The 21,986-nt window shown below is 37.9% G+C and overlaps 41 non-coding genes across 41 annotated transcripts; all 41 read right to left on the bottom strand.

Moving 5' to 3' along the window:
* Positions 1-345: 345 nt before the first annotated feature.
* Positions 346-438, bottom strand: TRNAI-UAU (transfer RNA isoleucine (anticodon UAU)). The gene is given in 2 exon segments: positions 346-381; positions 401-438. It is a non-coding gene; the product is annotated as a tRNA-Ile (tRNA).
* A 439-nt stretch (positions 439-877) lies between these two features.
* TRNAR-CCU (transfer RNA arginine (anticodon CCU)) lies at positions 878-950 on the bottom strand. Its single transcript has one exon. It is a non-coding gene; the product is annotated as a tRNA-Arg (tRNA).
* A 459-nt stretch (positions 951-1,409) lies between these two features.
* On the bottom strand, positions 1,410-1,502 carry TRNAI-UAU (transfer RNA isoleucine (anticodon UAU)). The gene is given in 2 exon segments: positions 1,410-1,445; positions 1,465-1,502. It is a non-coding gene; the product is annotated as a tRNA-Ile (tRNA).
* Positions 1,503-1,941: 439 nt separating this feature from the next.
* On the bottom strand, positions 1,942-2,014 carry TRNAR-CCU (transfer RNA arginine (anticodon CCU)). Its single transcript has one exon. It is a non-coding gene; the product is annotated as a tRNA-Arg (tRNA).
* A 459-nt stretch (positions 2,015-2,473) lies between these two features.
* Positions 2,474-2,566, bottom strand: TRNAI-UAU (transfer RNA isoleucine (anticodon UAU)). Its single transcript is given in 2 exon segments — positions 2,474-2,509; positions 2,529-2,566. It is a non-coding gene; the product is annotated as a tRNA-Ile (tRNA).
* Positions 2,567-3,005: 439 nt separating this feature from the next.
* TRNAR-CCU (transfer RNA arginine (anticodon CCU)) lies at positions 3,006-3,078 on the bottom strand. The gene has a single exon. It is a non-coding gene; the product is annotated as a tRNA-Arg (tRNA).
* Positions 3,079-3,537: 459 nt separating this feature from the next.
* TRNAI-UAU (transfer RNA isoleucine (anticodon UAU)) lies at positions 3,538-3,630 on the bottom strand. The gene is given in 2 exon segments: positions 3,538-3,573; positions 3,593-3,630. It is a non-coding gene; the product is annotated as a tRNA-Ile (tRNA).
* Positions 3,631-4,070: 440 nt separating this feature from the next.
* TRNAR-CCU (transfer RNA arginine (anticodon CCU)) lies at positions 4,071-4,143 on the bottom strand. Its single transcript has one exon. It is a non-coding gene; the product is annotated as a tRNA-Arg (tRNA).
* Positions 4,144-4,602: 459 nt separating this feature from the next.
* TRNAI-UAU (transfer RNA isoleucine (anticodon UAU)) lies at positions 4,603-4,695 on the bottom strand. Its single transcript is given in 2 exon segments — positions 4,603-4,638; positions 4,658-4,695. It is a non-coding gene; the product is annotated as a tRNA-Ile (tRNA).
* A 439-nt stretch (positions 4,696-5,134) lies between these two features.
* On the bottom strand, positions 5,135-5,207 carry TRNAR-CCU (transfer RNA arginine (anticodon CCU)). The gene has a single exon. It is a non-coding gene; the product is annotated as a tRNA-Arg (tRNA).
* A 459-nt stretch (positions 5,208-5,666) lies between these two features.
* Positions 5,667-5,759, bottom strand: TRNAI-UAU (transfer RNA isoleucine (anticodon UAU)). Its single transcript is given in 2 exon segments — positions 5,667-5,702; positions 5,722-5,759. It is a non-coding gene; the product is annotated as a tRNA-Ile (tRNA).
* Positions 5,760-6,198: 439 nt separating this feature from the next.
* TRNAR-CCU (transfer RNA arginine (anticodon CCU)) lies at positions 6,199-6,271 on the bottom strand. Its single transcript has one exon. It is a non-coding gene; the product is annotated as a tRNA-Arg (tRNA).
* Positions 6,272-6,730: 459 nt separating this feature from the next.
* TRNAI-UAU (transfer RNA isoleucine (anticodon UAU)) lies at positions 6,731-6,823 on the bottom strand. The gene is given in 2 exon segments: positions 6,731-6,766; positions 6,786-6,823. It is a non-coding gene; the product is annotated as a tRNA-Ile (tRNA).
* A 439-nt stretch (positions 6,824-7,262) lies between these two features.
* TRNAR-CCU (transfer RNA arginine (anticodon CCU)) lies at positions 7,263-7,335 on the bottom strand. The gene has a single exon. It is a non-coding gene; the product is annotated as a tRNA-Arg (tRNA).
* Positions 7,336-7,794: 459 nt separating this feature from the next.
* TRNAI-UAU (transfer RNA isoleucine (anticodon UAU)) lies at positions 7,795-7,887 on the bottom strand. Its single transcript is given in 2 exon segments — positions 7,795-7,830; positions 7,850-7,887. It is a non-coding gene; the product is annotated as a tRNA-Ile (tRNA).
* A 439-nt stretch (positions 7,888-8,326) lies between these two features.
* On the bottom strand, positions 8,327-8,399 carry TRNAR-CCU (transfer RNA arginine (anticodon CCU)). The gene has a single exon. It is a non-coding gene; the product is annotated as a tRNA-Arg (tRNA).
* A 459-nt stretch (positions 8,400-8,858) lies between these two features.
* TRNAI-UAU (transfer RNA isoleucine (anticodon UAU)) lies at positions 8,859-8,951 on the bottom strand. Its single transcript is given in 2 exon segments — positions 8,859-8,894; positions 8,914-8,951. It is a non-coding gene; the product is annotated as a tRNA-Ile (tRNA).
* A 439-nt stretch (positions 8,952-9,390) lies between these two features.
* TRNAR-CCU (transfer RNA arginine (anticodon CCU)) lies at positions 9,391-9,463 on the bottom strand. Its single transcript has one exon. It is a non-coding gene; the product is annotated as a tRNA-Arg (tRNA).
* Positions 9,464-9,922: 459 nt separating this feature from the next.
* Positions 9,923-10,015, bottom strand: TRNAI-UAU (transfer RNA isoleucine (anticodon UAU)). Its single transcript is given in 2 exon segments — positions 9,923-9,958; positions 9,978-10,015. It is a non-coding gene; the product is annotated as a tRNA-Ile (tRNA).
* Positions 10,016-10,454: 439 nt separating this feature from the next.
* TRNAR-CCU (transfer RNA arginine (anticodon CCU)) lies at positions 10,455-10,527 on the bottom strand. Its single transcript has one exon. It is a non-coding gene; the product is annotated as a tRNA-Arg (tRNA).
* Positions 10,528-10,986: 459 nt separating this feature from the next.
* Positions 10,987-11,079, bottom strand: TRNAI-UAU (transfer RNA isoleucine (anticodon UAU)). The gene is given in 2 exon segments: positions 10,987-11,022; positions 11,042-11,079. It is a non-coding gene; the product is annotated as a tRNA-Ile (tRNA).
* A 439-nt stretch (positions 11,080-11,518) lies between these two features.
* On the bottom strand, positions 11,519-11,591 carry TRNAR-CCU (transfer RNA arginine (anticodon CCU)). Its single transcript has one exon. It is a non-coding gene; the product is annotated as a tRNA-Arg (tRNA).
* Positions 11,592-12,050: 459 nt separating this feature from the next.
* On the bottom strand, positions 12,051-12,143 carry TRNAI-UAU (transfer RNA isoleucine (anticodon UAU)). Its single transcript is given in 2 exon segments — positions 12,051-12,086; positions 12,106-12,143. It is a non-coding gene; the product is annotated as a tRNA-Ile (tRNA).
* Positions 12,144-12,582: 439 nt separating this feature from the next.
* On the bottom strand, positions 12,583-12,655 carry TRNAR-CCU (transfer RNA arginine (anticodon CCU)). The gene has a single exon. It is a non-coding gene; the product is annotated as a tRNA-Arg (tRNA).
* Positions 12,656-13,114: 459 nt separating this feature from the next.
* TRNAI-UAU (transfer RNA isoleucine (anticodon UAU)) lies at positions 13,115-13,207 on the bottom strand. The gene is given in 2 exon segments: positions 13,115-13,150; positions 13,170-13,207. It is a non-coding gene; the product is annotated as a tRNA-Ile (tRNA).
* Positions 13,208-13,646: 439 nt separating this feature from the next.
* On the bottom strand, positions 13,647-13,719 carry TRNAR-CCU (transfer RNA arginine (anticodon CCU)). Its single transcript has one exon. It is a non-coding gene; the product is annotated as a tRNA-Arg (tRNA).
* Positions 13,720-14,178: 459 nt separating this feature from the next.
* Positions 14,179-14,271, bottom strand: TRNAI-UAU (transfer RNA isoleucine (anticodon UAU)). Its single transcript is given in 2 exon segments — positions 14,179-14,214; positions 14,234-14,271. It is a non-coding gene; the product is annotated as a tRNA-Ile (tRNA).
* Positions 14,272-14,710: 439 nt separating this feature from the next.
* Positions 14,711-14,783, bottom strand: TRNAR-CCU (transfer RNA arginine (anticodon CCU)). Its single transcript has one exon. It is a non-coding gene; the product is annotated as a tRNA-Arg (tRNA).
* Positions 14,784-15,242: 459 nt separating this feature from the next.
* On the bottom strand, positions 15,243-15,335 carry TRNAI-UAU (transfer RNA isoleucine (anticodon UAU)). Its single transcript is given in 2 exon segments — positions 15,243-15,278; positions 15,298-15,335. It is a non-coding gene; the product is annotated as a tRNA-Ile (tRNA).
* Positions 15,336-15,774: 439 nt separating this feature from the next.
* TRNAR-CCU (transfer RNA arginine (anticodon CCU)) lies at positions 15,775-15,847 on the bottom strand. Its single transcript has one exon. It is a non-coding gene; the product is annotated as a tRNA-Arg (tRNA).
* Positions 15,848-16,306: 459 nt separating this feature from the next.
* TRNAI-UAU (transfer RNA isoleucine (anticodon UAU)) lies at positions 16,307-16,399 on the bottom strand. The gene is given in 2 exon segments: positions 16,307-16,342; positions 16,362-16,399. It is a non-coding gene; the product is annotated as a tRNA-Ile (tRNA).
* A 439-nt stretch (positions 16,400-16,838) lies between these two features.
* TRNAR-CCU (transfer RNA arginine (anticodon CCU)) lies at positions 16,839-16,911 on the bottom strand. The gene has a single exon. It is a non-coding gene; the product is annotated as a tRNA-Arg (tRNA).
* A 459-nt stretch (positions 16,912-17,370) lies between these two features.
* Positions 17,371-17,463, bottom strand: TRNAI-UAU (transfer RNA isoleucine (anticodon UAU)). Its single transcript is given in 2 exon segments — positions 17,371-17,406; positions 17,426-17,463. It is a non-coding gene; the product is annotated as a tRNA-Ile (tRNA).
* Positions 17,464-17,902: 439 nt separating this feature from the next.
* TRNAR-CCU (transfer RNA arginine (anticodon CCU)) lies at positions 17,903-17,975 on the bottom strand. Its single transcript has one exon. It is a non-coding gene; the product is annotated as a tRNA-Arg (tRNA).
* A 459-nt stretch (positions 17,976-18,434) lies between these two features.
* Positions 18,435-18,527, bottom strand: TRNAI-UAU (transfer RNA isoleucine (anticodon UAU)). The gene is given in 2 exon segments: positions 18,435-18,470; positions 18,490-18,527. It is a non-coding gene; the product is annotated as a tRNA-Ile (tRNA).
* A 439-nt stretch (positions 18,528-18,966) lies between these two features.
* On the bottom strand, positions 18,967-19,039 carry TRNAR-CCU (transfer RNA arginine (anticodon CCU)). Its single transcript has one exon. It is a non-coding gene; the product is annotated as a tRNA-Arg (tRNA).
* Positions 19,040-19,498: 459 nt separating this feature from the next.
* TRNAI-UAU (transfer RNA isoleucine (anticodon UAU)) lies at positions 19,499-19,591 on the bottom strand. The gene is given in 2 exon segments: positions 19,499-19,534; positions 19,554-19,591. It is a non-coding gene; the product is annotated as a tRNA-Ile (tRNA).
* A 439-nt stretch (positions 19,592-20,030) lies between these two features.
* TRNAR-CCU (transfer RNA arginine (anticodon CCU)) lies at positions 20,031-20,103 on the bottom strand. Its single transcript has one exon. It is a non-coding gene; the product is annotated as a tRNA-Arg (tRNA).
* A 459-nt stretch (positions 20,104-20,562) lies between these two features.
* On the bottom strand, positions 20,563-20,655 carry TRNAI-UAU (transfer RNA isoleucine (anticodon UAU)). Its single transcript is given in 2 exon segments — positions 20,563-20,598; positions 20,618-20,655. It is a non-coding gene; the product is annotated as a tRNA-Ile (tRNA).
* Positions 20,656-21,094: 439 nt separating this feature from the next.
* TRNAR-CCU (transfer RNA arginine (anticodon CCU)) lies at positions 21,095-21,167 on the bottom strand. Its single transcript has one exon. It is a non-coding gene; the product is annotated as a tRNA-Arg (tRNA).
* A 459-nt stretch (positions 21,168-21,626) lies between these two features.
* Positions 21,627-21,719, bottom strand: TRNAI-UAU (transfer RNA isoleucine (anticodon UAU)). The gene is given in 2 exon segments: positions 21,627-21,662; positions 21,682-21,719. It is a non-coding gene; the product is annotated as a tRNA-Ile (tRNA).
* Between the last annotated feature and the right edge of the window lie 267 nt (positions 21,720-21,986).

Genomic DNA, 21,986 nt, shown 5'->3' with positions numbered 1-21,986 from the left:
AACCACGTGCTTCTTTCTTTTCTGCTGAGAGCCAAGGCTTCCTTTGTCATGTCCTTTTCATCATGTAGTCACTCCACATTATTGATGCCAATGAAGGAAATAATATTTGGCTCCCAGAAGCCTTAAAAAAACAATTTATCTTTTGCATTTCCCTTTACAATATGGTACTAGATCATGGTAAAACTGGTGAGACTTTTGTAATATACAGCAAATTAAACAAGAAACCATAAAAAGTAAATATCTCTCGGAAACTTCCTTCTCAATCGTGCAAGTAGATCATGATGGAACTCGAGAAACTTTGGCTAACGCATTTGTTCAAAATAACAAAGGAAGACAAGAAAAGTCTGCTCCAGGTGAGGCTTGAACTCACAACCTCGGCATAGCTCATCAGTTACTGCTTTATAAGTACCGCGCGCTGACCGATTGCGCCACTGGAGCAGCTGCTGGGCTGCAGCATTGCATATATGAAAAAAAAACAATCAGAAATTTAAAATGAAAAATTTGCTCCGAAATGTAACTATTTGATAAAACAGGATTTGTGTTGTTGCTTTTTCCACAGTTTGAAAATACATTTTTTACCAGATCACAATCTTTATGAAGAATCAATTGAGACATTTATCACACTGGCCAATGGGCATTTTTAAACTGAAACATCCTGTTGCTTCAGGAAGTGCACATGTGCATTGGCTGGGATGAACACACGCTCTGTTGCTATATTTTATATGCTGTATTTGTAATATCGTATTTTATTATTTAGCATGGTCACACTTCTTTCAATTAAAAGTAGCAATCTTTCTTTTTTGGAGAATTTTGCAAGATCAAATTCAAACTGGTAGAAAGATTAGACAGACCATGCGCTGTTTCAGAGATAAGCAAACACCCCAGATGGGACTTGAACCCACAATCCCTGGCTTAGGAGGCCAGTGCCTTATCCATTAGGCCACTGGGGCTTCTCAAGGTAGTTCATGCCGTGGGTTCTATTTTCTGTAGCAGGCAATTATCCGTTTTAATTGCATTTTCAAAAATGGTCTTGTAAGTTTGTACTCCAACTTGAAAACAACCATAACCACGTGCTTCTTTCTTTTCTGCTGAGAGCCAAGGCTTCCTTTGTCATGTCCTTTTCATCATGTAGTCACTCCACATTATTGATGCCAATGAAGGAAATAATATTTGGCTCCCAGAAGCCTTAAAAAAACAATTTATCTTTTACATTTCCCTTTACAATATGGTACTAGATCATGGTAAAACTGGTGAGACTTTTGTAATATACAGCAAATTAAACAAGAAACCATAAAAAGTAAATATCTCTCGGAAACTTCCTTCTCAATCGTGCAAGTAGATCATGATGGAACTCGAGAAACTTTGGCTAACGCATTTGTTCAAAATAACAAAGGAAGACAAGAAAAGTCTGCTCCAGGTGAGGCTTGAACTCACAACCTCGGCATAGCTCATCAGTTACTGCTTTATAAGTACCGCGCGCTGACCGATTGCGCCACTGGAGCAGCTGCTGGGCTGCAGCATTGCATATATGAAAAAAAAACAATCAGAAATTTAAAATGAAAAATTTGCTCCGAAATGTAACTATTTGATAAAACAGGATTTGTGTTGTTGCTTTTTCCACAGTTTGAAAATACATTTTTTACCAGATCACAATCTTTATGAAGAATCAATTGAGACATTTATCACACTGGCCAATGGGCATTTTTAAACTGAAACATCCTGTTGCTTCAGGAAGTGCACATGTGAATTGGCTGGGATGAACACACGCTCTGTTGCTATATTTTATATGCTGTATTTGTAATATCGTATTTTATTATTTAGCATGGTCACACTTCTTTCAATTAAAAGTAGCAATCTTTCTTTTTTGGAGAATTTTGCAAGATCAAATTCAAACTGGTAGAAAGATTAGACAGACCATGCGCTGTTTCAGAGAAAAGCAAACACCCCAGATGGGACTTGAACCCACAATCCCTGGCTTAGGAGGCCAGTGCCTTATCCATTAGGCCACTGGGGCTTCTCAAGGTAGTTCATGCCGTGGGTTCTATTTTCTGTAGCAGGCAATTATCCGTTTTAATTGCATTTTCAAAAATGGTCTTGTAAGTTTGTACTCCAACTTGAAAACAACCATAACCACGTGCTTCTTTCTTTTCTGCTGAGAGCCAAGGCTTCCTTTGTCATGTCCTTTTCATCATGTAGTCACTCCACATTATTGATGCCAATGAAGGAAATAATATTTGGCTCCCAGAAGCCTTAAAAAAACAATTTATCTTTTGCATTTCCCTTTACAATATGGTACTAGATCATGGTAAAACTGGTGAGACTTTTGTAATATACAGCAAATTAAACAAGAAACCATAAAAAGTAAATATCTCTCGGAAACTTCCTTCTCAATCGTGCAAGTAGATCATGATGGAACTCGAGAAACTTTGGCTAACGCATTTGTTCAAAATAACAAAGGAAGACAAGAAAAGTCTGCTCCAGGTGAGGCTTGAACTCACAACCTCGGCATAGCTCATCAGTTACTGCTTTATAAGTACCGCGCGCTGACCGATTGCGCCACTGGAGCAGCTGCTGGGCTGCAGCATTGCATATATGAAAAAAAAACAATCAGAAATTTAAAATGAAAAATTTGCTCCGAAATGTAACTATTTGATAAAACAGGATTTGTGTTGTTGCTTTTTCCACAGTTTGAAAATACATTTTTTACCAGATCACAATCTTTATGAAGAATCAATTGAGACATTTATCACACTGGCCAATGGGCATTTTTAAACTGAAACATCCTGTTGCTTCAGGAAGTGCACATGTGCATTGGCTGGGATGAACACACGCTCTGTTGCTATATTTTATATGCTGTATTTGTAATATCGTATTTTATTATTTAGCATGGTCACACTTCTTTCAATTAAAAGTAGCAATCTTTCTTTTTTGGAGAATTTTGCAAGATCAAATTCAAACTGGTAGAAAGATTAGACAGACCATGCGCTGTTTCAGAGATAAGCAAACACCCCAGATGGGACTTGAACCCACAATCCCTGGCTTAGGAGGCCAGTGCCTTATCCATTAGGCCACTGGGGCTTCTCAAGGTAGTTCATGCCGTGGGTTCTATTTTCTGTAGCAGGCAATTATCCGTTTTAATTGCATTTTCAAAAATGGTCTTGTAAGTTTGTACTCCAACTTGAAAACAACCATAACCACGTGCTTCTTTCTTTTCTGCTGAGAGCCAAGGCTTCCTTTGTCATGTCCTTTTCATCATGTAGTCACTCCACATTATTGATGCCAATGAAGGAAATAATATTTGGCTCCCAGAAGCCTTAAAAAAACAATTTATCTTTTGCATTTCCCTTTACAATATGGTACTAGATCATGGTAAAACTGGTGAGACTTTTGTAATATACAGCAAATTAAACAAGAAACCATAAAAAGTAAATATCTCTCGGAAACTTCCTTCTCAATCGTGCAAGTAGATCATGATGGAACTCGAGAAACTTTGGCTAACGCATTTGTTCAAAATAACAAAGGAAGACAAGAAAAGTCTGCTCCAGGTGAGGCTTGAACTCACAACCTCGGCATAGCTCATCAGTTACTGCTTTATAAGTACCGAGCGCTGACCGATTGCGCCACTGGAGCAGCTGCTGGGCTGCAGCATTGCATATATGAAAAAAAAAACAATCAGAAATTTAAAATGAAAAATTTGCTCCGAAATGTAACTATTTGATAAAACAGGATTTGTGTTGTTGCTTTTTCCACAGTTTGAAAATACATTTTTTACCAGATCACAATCTTTATGAAGAATCAATTGAGACATTTATCACACTGGCCAATGGGCATTTTTAAACTGAAACATCCTGTTGCTTCAGGAAGTGCACATGTGCATTGGCTGGGATGAACACACGCTCTGTTGCTATATTTTATATGCTGTATTTGTAATATCGTATTTTATTATTTAGCATGGTCACACTTCTTTCAATTAAAAGTAGCAATCTTTCTTTTTTGGAGAATTTTGCAAGATCAAATTCAAACTGGTAGAAAGATTAGACAGACCATGCGCTGTTTCAGAGATAAGCAAACACCCCAGATGGGACTTGAACCCACAATCCCTGGCTTAGGAGGCCAGTGCCTTATCCATTAGGCCACTGGGGCTTCTCAAGGTAGTTCATGCCGTGGGTTCTATTTTCTGTAGCAGGCAATTATCCGTTTTAATTGCATTTTCAAAAATGGTCTTGTAAGTTTGTACTCCAACTTGAAAACAACCATAACCACGTGCTTCTTTCTTTTCTGCTGAGAGCCAAGGCTTCCTTTGTCATGTCCTTTTCATCATGTAGTCACTCCACATTATTGATGCCAATGAAGGAAATAATATTTGGCTCCCAGAAGCCTTAAAAAAACAATTTATCTTTTACATTTCCCTTTACAATATGGTACTAGATCATGGTAAAACTGGTGAGACTTTTGTAATATACAGCAAATTAAACAAGAAACCATAAAAAGTAAATATCTCTCGGAAACTTCCTTCTCAATCGTGCAAGTAGATCATGATGGAACTCGAGAAACTTTGGCTAACGCATTTGTTCAAAATAACAAAGGAAGACAAGAAAAGTCTGCTCCAGGTGAGGCTTGAACTCACAACCTCGGCATAGCTCATCAGTTACTGCTTTATAAGTACCGCGCGCTGACCGATTGCGCCACTGGAGCAGCTGCTGGGCTGCAGCATTGCATATATGAAAAAAAAACAATCAGAAATTTAAAATGAAAAATTTGCTCCGAAATGTAACTATTTGATAAAACAGGATTTGTGTTGTTGCTTTTTCCACAGTTTGAAAATACATTTTTTACCAGATCACAATCTTTATGAAGAATCAATTGAGACATTTATCACACTGGCCAATGGGCATTTTTAAACTGAAACATCCTGTTGCTTCAGGAAGTGCACATGTGCATTGGCTGGGATGAACACACGCTCTGTTGCTATATTTTATATGCTGTATTTGTAATATCGTATTTTATTATTTAGCATGGTCACACTTCTTTCAATTAAAAGTAGCAATCTTTCTTTTTTGGAGAATTTTGCAAGATCAAATTCAAACTGGTAGAAAGATTAGACAGACCATGCGCTGTTTCAGAGATAAGCAAACACCCCAGATGGGACTTGAACCCACAATCCCTGGCTTAGGAGGCCAGTGCCTTATCCATTAGGCCACTGGGGCTTCTCAAGGTAGTTCATGCCGTGGGTTCTATTTTCTGTAGCAGGCAATTATCCGTTTTAATTGCATTTTCAAAAATGGTCTTGTAAGTTTGTACTCCAACTTGAAAACAACCATAACCACGTGCTTCTTTCTTTTCTGCTGAGAGCCAAGGCTTCCTTTGTCATGTCCTTTTCATCATGTAGTCACTCCACATTATTGATGCCAATGAAGGAAATAATATTTGGCTCCCAGAAGCCTTAAAAAAACAATTTATCTTTTGCATTTCCCTTTACAATATGGTACTAGATCATGGTAAAACTGGTGAGACTTTTGTAATATACAGCAAATTAAACAAGAAACCATAAAAAGTAAATATCTCTCGGAAACTTCCTTCTCAATCGTGCAAGTAGATCATGATGGAACTCGAGAAACTTTGGCTAACGCATTTGTTCAAAATAACAAAGGAAGACAAGAAAAGTCTGCTCCAGGTGAGGCTTGAACTCACAACCTCGGCATAGCTCATCAGTTACTGCTTTATAAGTACCGCGCGCTGACCGATTGCGCCACTGGAGCAGCTGCTGGGCTGCAGCATTGCATATATGAAAAAAAAACAATCAGAAATTTAAAATGAAAAATTTGCTCCGAAATGTAACTATTTGATAAAACAGGATTTGTGTTGTTGCTTTTTCCACAGTTTGAAAATACATTTTTTACCAGATCACAATCTTTATGAAGAATCAATTGAGACATTTATCACACTGGCCAATGGGCATTTTTAAACTGAAACATCCTGTTGCTTCAGGAAGTGCACATGTGCATTGGCTGGGATGAACACACGCTCTGTTGCTATATTTTATATGCTGTATTTGTAATATCGTATTTTATTATTTAGCATGGTCACACTTCTTTCAATTAAAAGTAGCAATCTTTCTTTTTTGGAGAATTTTGCAAGATCAAATTCAAACTGGTAGAAAGATTAGACAGACCATGCGCTGTTTCAGAGATAAGCAAACACCCCAGATGGGACTTGAACCCACAATCCCTGGCTTAGGAGGCCAGTGCCTTATCCATTAGGCCACTGGGGCTTCTCAAGGTAGTTCATGCCGTGGGTTCTATTTTCTGTAGCAGGCAATTATCCGTTTTAATTGCATTTTCAAAAATGGTCTTGTAAGTTTGTACTCCAACTTGAAAACAACCATAACCACGTGCTTCTTTCTTTTCTGCTGAGAGCCAAGGCTTCCTTTGTCATGTCCTTTTCATCATGTAGTCACTCCACATTATTGATGCCAATGAAGGAAATAATATTTGGCTCCCAGAAGCCTTAAAAAAACAATTTATCTTTTGCATTTCCCTTTACAATATGGTACTAGATCATGGTAAAACTGGTGAGACTTTTGTAATATACAGCAAATTAAACAAGAAACCATAAAAAGTAAATATCTCTCGGAAACTTCCTTCTCAATCGTGCAAGTAGATCATGATGGAACTCGAGAAACTTTGGCTAACGCATTTGTTCAAAATAACAAAGGAAGACAAGAAAAGTCTGCTCCAGGTGAGGCTTGAACTCACAACCTCGGCATAGCTCATCAGTTACTGCTTTATAAGTACCGAGCGCTGACCGATTGTGCCACTGGAGCAGCTGCTGGGCTGCAGCATTGCATATATGAAAAAAAAACAATCAGAAATTTAAAATGAAAAATTTGCTCCGAAATGTAACTATTTGATAAAACAGGATTTGTGTTGTTGCTTTTTCCACAGTTTGAAAATACATTTTTTACCAGATCACAATCTTTATGAAGAATCAATTGAGACATTTATCACACTGGCCAATGGGCATTTTTAAACTGAAACATCCTGTTGCTTCAGGAAGTGCACATGTGCATTGGCTGGGATGAACACACGCTCTGTTGCTATATTTTATATGCTGTATTTGTAATATCGTATTTTATTATTTAGCATGGTCACACTTCTTTCAATTAAAAGTAGCAATCTTTCTTTTTTGGAGAATTTTGCAAGATCAAATTCAAACTGGTAGAAAGATTAGACAGACCATGCGCTGTTTCAGAGATAAGCAAACACCCCAGATGGGACTTGAACCCACAATCCCTGGCTTAGGAGGCCAGTGCCTTATCCATTAGGCCACTGGGGCTTCTCAAGGTAGTTCATGCCGTGGGTTCTATTTTCTGTAGCAGGCAATTATCCGTTTTAATTGCATTTTCAAAAATGGTCTTGTAAGTTTGTACTCCAACTTGAAAACAACCATAACCACGTGCTTCTTTCTTTTCTGCTGAGAGCCAAGGCTTCCTTTGTCATGTCCTTTTCATCATGTAGTCACTCCACATTATTGATGCCAATGAAGGAAATAATATTTGGCTCCCAGAAGCCTTAAAAAAACAATTTATCTTTTACATTTCCCTTTACAATATGGTACTAGATCATGGTAAAACTGGTGAGACTTTTGTAATATACAGCAAATTAAACAAGAAACCATAAAAAGTAAATATCTCTCGGAAACTTCCTTCTCAATCGTGCAAGTAGATCATGATGGAACTCGAGAAACTTTGGCTAACGCATTTGTTCAAAATAACAAAGGAAGACAAGAAAAGTCTGCTCCAGGTGAGGCTTGAACTCACAACCTCGGCATAGCTCATCAGTTACTGCTTTATAAGTACCGCGCGCTGACCGATTGCGCCACTGGAGCAGCTGCTGGGCTGCAGCATTGCATATATGAAAAAAAAACAATCAGAAATTTAAAATGAAAAATTTGCTCCGAAATGTAACTATTTGATAAAACAGGATTTGTGTTGTTGCTTTTTCCACAGTTTGAAAATACATTTTTTACCAGATCACAATCTTTATGAAGAATCAATTGAGACATTTATCACACTGGCCAATGGGCATTTTTAAACTGAAACATCCTGTTGCTTCAGGAAGTGCACATGTGCATTGGCTGGGATGAACACACGCTCTGTTGCTATATTTTATATGCTGTATTTGTAATATCGTATTTTATTATTTAGCATGGTCACACTTCTTTCAATTAAAAGTAGCAATCTTTCTTTTTTGGAGAATTTTGCAAGATCAAATTCAAACTGGTAGAAAGATTAGACAGACCATGCGCTGTTTCAGAGATAAGCAAACACCCCAGATGGGACTTGAACCCACAATCCCTGGCTTAGGAGGCCAGTGCCTTATCCATTAGGCCACTGGGGCTTCTCAAGGTAGTTCATGCCGTGGGTTCTATTTTCTGTAGCAGGCAATTATCCGTTTTAATTGCATTTTCAAAAATGGTCTTGTAAGTTTGTACTCCAACTTGAAAACAACCATAACCACGTGCTTCTTTCTTTTCTGCTGAGAGCCAAGGCTTCCTTTGTCATGTCCTTTTCATCATGTAGTCACTCCACATTATTGATGCCAATGAAGGAAATAATATTTGGCTCCCAGAAGCCTTAAAAAAACAATTTATCTTTTGCATTTCCCTTTACAATATGGTACTAGATCATGGTAAAACTGGTGAGACTTTTGTAATATACAGCAAATTAAACAAGAAACCATAAAAAGTAAATATCTCTCGGAAACTTCCTTCTCAATCGTGCAAGTAGATCATGATGGAACTCGAGAAACTTTGGCTAACGCATTTGTTCAAAATAACAAAGGAAGACAAGAAAAGTCTGCTCCAGGTGAGGCTTGAACTCACAACCTCGGCATAGCTCATCAGTTACTGCTTTATAAGTACCGCGCGCTGACCGATTGCGCCACTGGAGCAGCTGCTGGGCTGCAGCATTGCATATATGAAAAAAAAACAATCAGAAATTTAAAATGAAAAATTTGCTCCGAAATGTAACTATTTGATAAAACAGGATTTGTGTTGTTGCTTTTTCCACAGTTTGAAAATACATTTTTTACCAGATCACAATCTTTATGAAGAATCAATTGAGACATTTATCACACTGGCCAATGGGCATTTTTAAACTGAAACATCCTGTTGCTTCAGGAAGTGCACATGTGCATTGGCTGGGATGAACACACGCTCTGTTGCTATATTTTATATGCTGTATTTGTAATATCGTATTTTATTATTTAGCATGGTCACACTTCTTTCAATTAAAAGTAGCAATCTTTCTTTTTTGGAGAATTTTGCAAGATCAAATTCAAACTGGTAGAAAGATTAGACAGACCATGCGCTGTTTCAGAGATAAGCAAACACCCCAGATGGGACTTGAACCCACAATCCCTGGCTTAGGAGGCCAGTGCCTTATCCATTAGGCCACTGGGGCTTCTCAAGGTAGTTCATGCCGTGGGTTCTATTTTCTGTAGCAGGCAATTATCCGTTTTAATTGCATTTTCAAAAATGGTCTTGTAAGTTTGTACTCCAACTTGAAAACAACCATAACCACGTGCTTCTTTCTTTTCTGCTGAGAGCCAAGGCTTCCTTTGTCATGTCCTTTTCATCATGTAGTCACTCCACATTATTGATGCCAATGAAGGAAATAATATTTGGCTCCCAGAAGCCTTAAAAAAACAATTTATCTTTTGCATTTCCCTTTACAATATGGTACTAGATCATGGTAAAACTGGTGAGACTTTTGTAATATACAGCAAATTAAACAAGAAACCATAAAAAGTAAATATCTCTCGGAAACTTCCTTCTCAATCGTGCAAGTAGATCATGATGGAACTCGAGAAACTTTGGCTAACGCATTTGTTCAAAATAACAAAGGAAGACAAGAAAAGTCTGCTCCAGGTGAGGCTTGAACTCACAACCTCGGCATAGCTCATCAGTTACTGCTTTATAAGTACCGCGCGCTGACCGATTGCGCCACTGGAGCAGCTGCTGGGCTGCAGCATTGCATATATGAAAAAAAAACAATCAGAAATTTAAAATGAAAAATTTGCTCCGAAATGTAACTATTTGATAAAACAGGATTTGTGTTGTTGCTTTTTCCACAGTTTGAAAATACATTTTTTACCAGATCACAATCTTTATGAAGAATCAATTGAGACATTTATCACACTGGCCAATGGGCATTTTTAAACTGAAACATCCTGTTGCTTCAGGAAGTGCACATGTGCATTGGCTGGGATGAACACACGCTCTGTTGCTATATTTTATATGCTGTATTTGTAATATCGTATTTTATTATTTAGCATGGTCACACTTCTTTCAATTAAAAGTAGCAATCTTTCTTTTTTGGAGAATTTTGCAAGATCAAATTCAAACTGGTAGAAAGATTAGACAGACCATGCGCTGTTTCAGAGATAAGCAAACACCCCAGATGGGACTTGAACCCACAATCCCTGGCTTAGGAGGCCAGTGCCTTATCCATTAGGCCACTGGGGCTTCTCAAGGTAGTTCATGCCGTGGGTTCTATTTTCTGTAGCAGGCAATTATCCGTTTTAATTGCATTTTCAAAAATGGTCTTGTAAGTTTGTACTCCAACTTGAAAACAACCATAACCACGTGCTTCTTTCTTTTCTGCTGAGAGCCAAGGCTTCCTTTGTCATGTCCTTTTCATCATGTAGTCACTCCACATTATTGATGCCAATGAAGGAAATAATATTTGGCTCCCAGAAGCCTTAAAAAAACAATTTATCTTTTGCATTTCCCTTTACAATATGGTACTAGATCATGGTAAAACTGGTGAGACTTTTGTAATATACAGCAAATTAAACAAGAAACCATAAAAAGTAAATATCTCTCGGAAACTTCCTTCTCAATCGTGCAAGTAGATCATGATGGAACTCGAGAAACTTTGGCTAACGCATTTGTTCAAAATAACAAAGGAAGACAAGAAAAGTCTGCTCCAGGTGAGGCTTGAACTCACAACCTCGGCATAGCTCATCAGTTACTGCTTTATAAGTACCGCGCGCTGACCGATTGCGCCACTGGAGCAGCTGCTGGGCTGCAGCATTGCATATATGAAAAAAAAACAATCAGAAATTTAAAATGAAAAATTTGCTCCGAAATGTAACTATTTGATAAAACAGGATTTGTGTTGTTGCTTTTTCCACAGTTTGAAAATACATTTTTTACCAGATCACAATCTTTATGAAGAATCAATTGAGACATTTATCACACTGGCCAATGGGCATTTTTAAACTGAAACATCCTGTTGCTTCAGGAAGTGCACATGTGCATTGGCTGGGATGAACACACGCTCTGTTGCTATATTTTATATGCTGTATTTGTAATATCGTATTTTATTATTTAGCATGGTCACACTTCTTTCAATTAAAAGTAGCAATCTTTCTTTTTTGGAGAATTTTGCAAGATCAAATTCAAACTGGTAGAAAGATTAGACAGACCATGCGCTGTTTCAGAGATAAGCAAACACCCCAGATGGGACTTGAACCCACAATCCCTGGCTTAGGAGGCCAGTGCCTTATCCATTAGGCCACTGGGGCTTCTCAAGGTAGTTCATGCCGTGGGTTCTATTTTCTGTAGCAGGCAATTATCCGTTTTAATTGCATTTTCAAAAATGGTCTTGTAAGTTTGTACTCCAACTTGAAAACAACCATAACCACGTGCTTCTTTCTTTTCTGCTGAGAGCCAAGGCTTCCTTTGTCATGTCCTTTTCATCATGTAGTCACTCCACATTATTGATGCCAATGAAGGAAATAATATTTGGCTCCCAGAAGCCTTAAAAAAACAATTTATCTTTTGCATTTCCCTTTACAATATGGTACTAGATCATGGTAAAACTGGTGAGACTTTTGTAATATACAGCAAATTAAACAAGAAACCATAAAAAGTAAATATCTCTCGGAAACTTCCTTCTCAATCGTGCAAGTAGATCATGATGGAACTCGAGAAACTTTGGCTAACGCATTTGTTCAAAATAACAAAGGAAGACAAGAAAAGTCTGCTCCAGGTGAGGCTTGAACTCACAACCTCGGCATAGTTCATCAGTTACTGCTTTATAAGTACCGAGCGCTGACCGATTGCGCCACTGGAGCAGCTGCTGGGCTGCAGCATTGCATATATGAAAAAAAAACAATCAGAAATTTAAAATGAAAAATTTGCTCCGAAATGTAACTATTTGATAAAACAGGATTTGTGTTGTTGCTTTTTCCACAGTTTGAAAATACATTTTTTACCAGATCACAATCTTTATGAAGAATCAATTGAGACATTTATCACACTGGCCAATGGGCATTTTTAAACTGAAACATCCTGTTGCTTCAGGAAGTGCACATGTGCATTGGCTGGGATGAACACACGCTCTGTTGCTATATTTTATATGCTGTATTTGTAATATCGTATTTTATTATTTAGCATGGTCACACTTCTTTCAATTAAAAGTAGCAATCTTTCTTTTTTGGAGAATTTTGCAAGATCAAATTCAAACTGGTAGAAAGATTAGACAGACCATGCGCTGTTTCAGAGATAAGCAAACACCCCAGATGGGACTTGAACCCACAATCCCTGGCTTAGGAGGCCAGTGCCTTATCCATTAGGCCACTGGGGCTTCTCAAGGTAGTTCATGCCGTGGGTTCTATTTTCTGTAGCAGGCAATTATCCGTTTTAATTGCATTTTCAAAAATGGTCTTGTAAGTTTGTACTCCAACTTGAAAACAACCATAACCACGTGCTTCTTTCTTTTCTGCTGAGAGCCAAGGCTTCCTTTGTCATGTCCTTTTCATCATGTAGTCACTCCACATTATTGATGCCAATGAAGGAAATAATATTTGGCTCCCAGAAGCCTTAAAAAAACAATTTATCTTTTACATTTCCCTTTACAATATGGTACTAGATCATGGTAAAACTGGTGAGACTTTTGTAATATACAGCAAATTAAACAAGAAACCATAAAAAGTAAATATCTCTCGGAAACTTCCTTCTCAATCGTGCAAGTAGATCATGATGGAACTCGAGAAACTTTGGCTAACGCATTTGTTCAAAATAACAAAGGAAGACAAGAAAAGTCTGCTCCAGGTGAGGCTTGAACTCACAACCTCGGCATAGCTCATCAGTTACTGCTTTATAAGTACCGCGCGCTGACCGATTGCGCCACTGGAGCAGCTGCTGGGCTGCAGCATTGCATATATGAAAAAAAAACAATCAGAAATTTAAAATGAAAAATTTGCTCCGAAATGTAACTATTTGATAAAACAGGATTTGTGTTGTTGCTTTTTCCACAGTTTGAAAATACATTTTTTACCAGATCACAATCTTTATGAAGAATCAATTGAGACATTTATCACACTGGCCAATGGGCATTTTTAAACTGAAACATCCTGTTGCTTCAGGAAGTGCACATGTGCATTGGCTGGGATGAACACACGCTCTGTTGCTATATTTTATATGCTGTATTTGTAATATCGTATTTTATTATTTAGCATGGTCACACTTCTTTCAATTAAAAGTAGCAATCTTTCTTTTTTGGAGAATTTTGCAAGATCAAATTCAAACTGGTAGAAAGATTAGACAGACCATGCGCTGTTTCAGAGATAAGCAAACACCCCAGATGGGACTTGAACCCACAATCCCTGGCTTAGGAGGCCAGTGCCTTATCCATTAGGCCACTGGGGCTTCTCAAGGTAGTTCATGCCGTGGGTTCTATTTTCTGTAGCAGGCAATTATCCGTTTTAATTGCATTTTCAAAAATGGTCTTGTAAGTTTGTACTCCAACTTGAAAACAACCATAACCACGTGCTTCTTTCTTTTCTGCTGAGAGCCAAGGCTTCCTTTGTCATGTCCTTTTCATCATGTAGTCACTCCACATTATTGATGCCAATGAAGGAAATAATATTTGGCTCCCAGAAGCCTTAAAAAAACAATTTATCTTTTGCATTTCCCTTTACAATATGGTACTAGATCATGGTAAAACTGGTGAGACTTTTGTAATATACAGCAAATTAAACAAGAAACCATAAAAAGTAAATATCTCTCGGAAACTTCCTTCTCAATCGTGCAAGTAGATCATGATGGAACTCGAGAAACTTTGGCTAACGCATTTGTTCAAAATAACAAAGGAAGACAAGAAAAGTCTGCTCCAGGTGAGGCTTGAACTCACAACCTCGGCATAGCTCATCAGTTACTGCTTTATAAGTACCGCGCGCTGACCGATTGCGCCACTGGAGCAGCTGCTGGGCTGCAGCATTGCATATATGAAAAAAAAACAATCAGAAATTTAAAATGAAAAATTTGCTCCGAAATGTAACTATTTGATAAAACAGGATTTGTGTTGTTGCTTTTTCCACAGTTTGAAAATACATTTTTTACCAGATCACAATCTTTATGAAGAATCAATTGAGACATTTATCACACTGGCCAATGGGCATTTTTAAACTGAAACATCCTGTTGCTTCAGGAAGTGCACATGTGCATTGGCTGGGATGAACACACGCTCTGTTGCTATATTTTATATGCTGTATTTGTAATATCGTATTTTATTATTTAGCATGGTCACACTTCTTTCAATTAAAAGTAGCAATCTTTCTTTTTTGGAGAATTTTGCAAGATCAAATTCAAACTGGTAGAAAGATTAGACAGACCATGCGCTGTTTCAGAGATAAGCAAACACCCCAGATGGGACTTGAACCCACAATCCCTGGCTTAGGAGGCCAGTGCCTTATCCATTAGGCCACTGGGGCTTCTCAAGGTAGTTCATGCCGTGGGTTCTATTTTCTGTAGCAGGCAATTATCCGTTTTAATTGCATTTTCAAAAATGGTCTTGTAAGTTTGTACTCCAACTTGAAAACAACCATAACCACGTGCTTCTTTCTTTTCTGCTGAGAGCCAAGGCTTCCTTTGTCATGTCCTTTTCATCATGTAGTCACTCCACATTATTGATGCCAATGAAGGAAATAATATTTGGCTCCCAGAAGCCTTAAAAAAACAATTTATCTTTTGCATTTCCCTTTACAATATGGTACTAGATCATGGTAAAACTGGTGAGACTTTTGTAATATACAGCAAATTAAACAAGAAACCATAAAAAGTAAATATCTCTCGGAAACTTCCTTCTCAATCGTGCAAGTAGATCATGATGGAACTCGAGAAACTTTGGCTAACGCATTTGTTCAAAATAACAAAGGAAGACAAGAAAAGTCTGCTCCAGGTGAGGCTTGAACTCACAACCTCGGCATAGTTCATCAGTTACTGCTTTATAAGTACCGAGCGCTGACCGATTGCGCCACTGGAGCAGCTGCTGGGCTGCAGCATTGCATATATGAAAAAAAAACAATCAGAAATTTAAAATGAAAAATTTGCTCCGAAATGTAACTATTTGATAAAACAGGATTTGTGTTGTTGCTTTTTCCACAGTTTGAAAATACATTTTTTACCAGATCACAATCTTTATGAAGAATCAATTGAGACATTTATCACACTGGCCAATGGGCATTTTTAAACTGAAACATCCTGTTGCTTCAGGAAGTGCACATGTGCATTGGCTGGGATGAACACACGCTCTGTTGCTATATTTTATATGCTGTATTTGTAATATCGTATTTTATTATTTAGCATGGTCACACTTCTTTCAATTAAAAGTAGCAATCTTTCTTTTTTGGAGAATTTTGCAAGATCAAATTCAAACTGGTAGAAAGATTAGACAGACCATGCGCTGTTTCAGAGATAAGCAAACACCCCAGATGGGACTTGAACCCACAATCCCTGGCTTAGGAGGCCAGTGCCTTATCCATTAGGCCACTGGGGCTTCTCAAGGTAGTTCATGCCGTGGGTTCTATTTTCTGTAGCAGGCAATTATCCGTTTTAATTGCATTTTCAAAAATGGTCTTGTAAGTTTGTACTCCAACTTGAAAACAACCATAACCACGTGCTTCTTTCTTTTCTGCTGAGAGCCAAGGCTTCCTTTGTCATGTCCTTTTCATCATGTAGTCACTCCACATTATTGATGCCAATGAAGGAAATAATATTTGGCTCCCAGAAGCCTTAAAAAAACAATTTATCTTTTACATTTCCCTTTACAATATGGTACTAGATCATGGTAAAACTGGTGAGACTTTTGTAATATACAGCAAATTAAACAAGAAACCATAAAAAGTAAATATCTCTCGGAAACTTCCTTCTCAATCGTGCAAGTAGATCATGATGGAACTCGAGAAACTTTGGCTAACGCATTTGTTCAAAATAACAAAGGAAGACAAGAAAAGTCTGCTCCAGGTGAGGCTTGAACTCACAACCTCGGCATAGCTCATCAGTTACTGCTTTATAAGTACCGCGCGCTGACCGATTGCGCCACTGGAGCAGCTGCTGGGCTGCAGCATTGCATATATGAAAAAAAAACAATCAGAAATTTAAAATGAAAAATTTGCTCCGAAATGTAACTATTTGATAAAACAGGATTTGTGTTGTTGCTTTTTCCACAGTTTGAAAATACATTTTTTACCAGATCACAATCTTTATGAAGAATCAATTGAGACATTTATCACACTGGCCAATGGGCATTTTTAAACTGAAACATCCTGTTGCTTCAGGAAGTGCACATGTGCATTGGCTGGGATGAACACACGCTCTGTTGCTATATTTTATATGCTGTATTTGTAATATCGTATTTTATTATTTAGCATGGTCACACTTCTTTCAATTAAAAGTAGCAATCTTTCTTTTTTGGAGAATTTTGCAAGATCAAATTCAAACTGGTAGAAAGATTAGACAGACCATGCGCTGTTTCAGAGATAAGCAAACACCCCAGATGGGACTTGAACCCACAATCCCTGGCTTAGGAGGCCAGTGCCTTATCCATTAGGCCACTGGGGCTTCTCAAGGTAGTTCATGCCGTGGGTTCTATTTTCTGTAGCAGGCAATTATCCGTTTTAATTGCATTTTCAAAAATGGTCTTGTAAGTTTGTACTCCAACTTGAAAACAACCATAACCACGTGCTTCTTTCTTTTCTGCTGAGAGCCAAGGCTTCCTTTGTCATGTCCTTTTCATCATGTAGTCACTCCACATTATTGATGCCAATGAAGGAAATAATATTTGGCTCCCAGAAGCCTTAAAAAAACAATTTATCTTTTGCATTTCCCTTTACAATATGGTACTAGATCATGGTAAAACTGGTGAGACTTTTGTAATATACAGCAAATTAAACAAGAAACCATAAAAAGTAAATATCTCTCGGAAACTTCCTTCTCAATCGTGCAAGTAGATCATGATGGAACTCGAGAAACTTTGGCTAACGCATTTGTTCAAAATAACAAAGGAAGACAAGAAAAGTCTGCTCCAGGTGAGGCTTGAACTCACAACCTCGGCATAGCTCATCAGTTACTGCTTTATAAGTACCGCGCGCTGACCGATTGCGCCACTGGAGCAGCTGCTGGGCTGCAGCATTGCATATATGAAAAAAAAACAATCAGAAATTTAAAATGAAAAATTTGCTCCGAAATGTAACTATTTGATAAAACAGGATTTGTGTTGTTGCTTTTTCCACAGTTTGAAAATACATTTTTTACCAGATCACAATCTTTATGAAGAATCAATTGAGACATTTATCACACTGGCCAATGGGCATTTTTAAACTGAAACATCCTGTTGCTTCAGGAAGTGCACATGTGCATTGGCTGGGATGAACACACGCTCTGTTGCTATATTTTATATGCTGTATTTGTAATATCGTATTTTATTATTTAGCATGGTCACACTTCTTTCAATTAAAAGTAGCAATCTTTCTTTTTTGGAGAATTTTGCAAGATCAAATTCAAACTGGTAGAAAGATTAGACAGACCATGCGCTGTTTCAGAGATAAGCAAACACCCCAGATGGGACTTGAACCCACAATCCCTGGCTTAGGAGGCCAGTGCCTTATCCATTAGGCCACTGGGGCTTCTCAAGGTAGTTCATGCCGTGGGTTCTATTTTCTGTAGCAGGCAATTATCCGTTTTAATTGCATTTTCAAAAATGGTCTTGTAAGTTTGTACTCCAACTTGAAAACAACCATAACCACGTGCTTCTTTCTTTTCTGCTGAGAGCCAAGGCTTCCTTTGTCATGTCCTTTTCATCATGTAGTCACTCCACATTATTGATGCCAATGAAGGAAATAATATTTGGCTCCCAGAAGCCTTAAAAAAACAATTTATCTTTTGCATTTCCCTTTACAATATGGTACTAGATCATGGTAAAACTGGTGAGACTTTTGTAATATACAGCAAATTAAACAAGAAACCATAAAAAGTAAATATCTCTCGGAAACTTCCTTCTCAATCGTGCAAGTAGATCATGATGGAACTCGAGAAACTTTGGCTAACGCATTTGTTCAAAATAACAAAGGAAGACAAGAAAAGTCTGCTCCAGGTGAGGCTTGAACTCACAACCTCGGCATAGCTCATCAGTTACTGCTTTATAGGTACCGAGCGCTGACCGATTGTGCCACTGGAGCAGCTGCTGGGCTGCAGCATTGCATATATGAAAAAAAAACAATCAGAAATTTAAAATGAAAAATTTGCTCCGAAATGTAACTATTTGATAAAACAGGATTTGTGTTGTTGCTTTTTCCACAGTTTGAAAATACATTTTTTACCAGATCACAATCTTTATGAAGAATCAATTGAGACATTTATCACACTGGCCAATGGGCATTTTTAAACTGAAACATCCTGTTGCTTCAGGAAGTGCACATGTGCATTGGCTGGGATGAACACACGCTCTGTTGCTATATTTTATATGCTGTATTTGTAATATCGTATTTTATTATTTAGCATGGTCACACTTCTTTCAATTAAAAGTAGCAATCTTTCTTTTTTGGAGAATTTTGCAAGATCAAATTCAAACTGGTAGAAAGATTAGACAGACCATGCGCTGTTTCAGAGATAAGCAAACACCCCAGATGGGACTTGAACCCACAATCCCTGGCTTAGGAGGCCAGTGCCTTATCCATTAGGCCACTGGGGCTTCTCAAGGTAGTTCATGCCGTGGGTTCTATTTTCTGTAGCAGGCAATTATCCGTTTTAATTGCATTTTCAAAAATGGTCTTGTAAGTTTGTACTCCAACTTGAAAACAACCATAACCACGTGCTTCTTTCTTTTCTGCTGAGAGCCAAGGCTTCCTTTGTCATGTCCTTTTCATCATGTAGTCACTCCACATTATTGATGCCAATGAAGGAAATAATATTTGGCTCCCAGAAGCCTTAAAAAAACAATTTATCTTTTACATTTCCCTTTACAATATGGTACTAGATCATGGTAAAACTGGTGAGACTTTTGTAATATACAGCAAATTAAACAAGAAACCATAAAAAGTAAATATCTCTCGGAAACTTCCTTCTCAATCGTGCAAGTAGATCATGATGGAACTCGAGAAACTTTGGCTAACGCATTTGTTCAAAATAACAAAGGAAGACAAGAAAAGTCTGCTCCAGGTGAGGCTTGAACTCACAACCTCGGCATAGCTCATCAGTTACTGCTTTATAAGTACCGCGCGCTGACCGATTGCGCCACTGGAGCAGCTGCTGGGCTGCAGCATTGCATATATGAAAAAAAAACAATCAGAAATTTAAAATGAAAAATTTGCTCCGAAATGTAACTATTTGATAAAACAGGATTTGTGTTGTTGCTTTTTCCACAGTTTGAAAATACATTTTTTACCAGATCACAATCTTTATGAAGAATCAATTGAGACATTTATCACACTGGCCAATGGGCATTTTTAAACTGAAACATCCTGTTGCTTCAGGAAGTGCACATGTGCATTGGCTGGGATGAACACACGCTCTGTTGCTATATTTTATATGCTGTATTTGTAATATCGTATTTTATTATTTAGCATGGTCACACTTCTTTCAATTAAAAGTAGCAATCTTTCTTTTTTGGAGAATTTTGCAAGATCAAATTCAAACTGGTAGAAAGATTAGACAGACCATGTGCTGTTTCAGAGATAAGCAAACACCCCAGATGGGACTTGAACCCACAATCCCTGGCTTAGGAGGCCAGTGCCTTATCCATTAGGCCACTGGGGCTTCTCAAGGTAGTTCATGCCGTGGGTTCTATTTTCTGTAGCAGGCAATTATCCGTTTTAATTGCATTTTCAAAAATGGTCTTGTAAGTTTGTACTCCAACTTGAAAACAACCATAACCACGTGCTTCTTTCTTTTCTGCTGAGAGCCAAGGCTTCCTTTGTCATGTCCTTTTCATCATGTAGTCACTCCACATTATTGATGCCAATGAAGGAAATAATATTTGGCTCCCAGAAGCCTTAAAAAAACAATTTATCTTTTGCATTTCCCTTTACAATATGGTACTAGATCATGGTAAAACTGGTGAGACTTTTGTAATATACAGCAAATTAAACAAGAAACCATAAAAAGTAAATATCTCTCGGAAACTTCCTTCTCAATCGTGCAAGTAGATCATGATGGAACTCCAGAAACTTTGGCTAACGCATTTGTTCAAAATAACAAAGGAAGACAAGAAAAGTCTGCTCCAGGTGAGGCTTGAACTCACAACCTCGGCATAGCTCATCAGTTACTGCTTTATAAGTACCGCGCGCTGACCGATTGCGCCACTGGAGCAGCTGCTGGGCTGCAGCATTGCATATATGAAAAAAAAACAATCAGAAATTTAAAATGAAAAATTTGCTCCGAAATGTAACTATTTGATAAAACAGGATTTGTGTTGTTGCTTTTTCCACAGTTTGAAAATACATTTTTTACCAGATCACAATCTTTATGAAGAATCAATTGAGACATTTATCACACTGGCCAATGGGCATTTTTAAACTGAAACATCCTGTTGCTTCAGGAAGTGCACATGTGCATTGGCTGGGATGAACACACGCTCTGTTGCTATATTTTATATGCTGTATTTGTAATATCGTATTTTATTATTTAGCATGGTCACACTTCTTTCAATTAAAAGTAGCAATCTTTCTTTTTTGGAGAATTTTGCAAGATCAAATTCAAACTGGTAGAAAGATTAGACAGACCATGCGCTGTTTCAGAGATAAGCAAACACCCCAGATGGGACTTGAACCCACAATCCCTGGCTTAGGAGGCCAGTGCCCTATCCATTAGGCCACTGGGGCTTCTCAAGGTAGTTCATGCCGTGGGTTCTATTTTCTGTAGCAGGCAATTATCCGTTTTAATTGCATTTTCAAAAATGGTCTTGTAAGTTTGTACTCCAACTTGAAAACAACCATAACCACGTGCTTCTTTCTTTTCTGCTGAGAGCCAAGGCTTCCTTTGTCATGTCCTTTTCATCATGTAGTCACTCCACATTATTGATGCCAATGAAGGAAATAATATTTGGCTCCCAGAAGCCTTAAAAAAACAATTTATCTTTTGCATTTCCCTTTACAATATGGTACTAGATCATGGTAAAACTGGTGAGACTTTTGTAATATACAGCAAATTAAACAAGAAACCATAAAAAGTAAATATCTCTCGGAAACTTCCTTCTCAATCGTGCAAGTAGATCATGATGGAACTCGAGAAACTTTGGCTAACGCATTTGTTCAAAATAACAAAGGAAGACAAGAAAAGTCTGCTCCAGGTGAGGCTTGAACTCACAACCTCGGCATAGCTCATCAGTTACTGCTTTATAAGTACCGCGCGCTGACCGATTGCGCCACTGGAGCAGCTGCTGGGCTGCAGCATTGCATATATGAAAAAAAAACAATCAGAAATTTAAAATGAAAAATTTGCTCCGAAATGTAACTATTTGATAAAACAGGATTTGTGTTGTTGCTTTTTCCACAGTTTGAAAATACATTTTTTACCAGATCACAATCTTTATGAAGAATCAATTGAGACATTTATCACACTGGCCAATGGGCATTTTTAAACTGAAACATCCTGTTGCTTCAGGAAGTGCACATGTGCATTGGCTGGGATGAACACACGCT

The sequence above is a fragment of the Anomaloglossus baeobatrachus genome, chromosome 4 (assembly GCF_048569485.1).
Source record: "Anomaloglossus baeobatrachus isolate aAnoBae1 chromosome 4, aAnoBae1.hap1, whole genome shotgun sequence".
Classification (NCBI taxonomy): domain Eukaryota; kingdom Metazoa; phylum Chordata; class Amphibia; order Anura; family Aromobatidae; genus Anomaloglossus; species Anomaloglossus baeobatrachus.
This window is presented reverse-complemented; position numbering and strand designations above follow the sequence as displayed.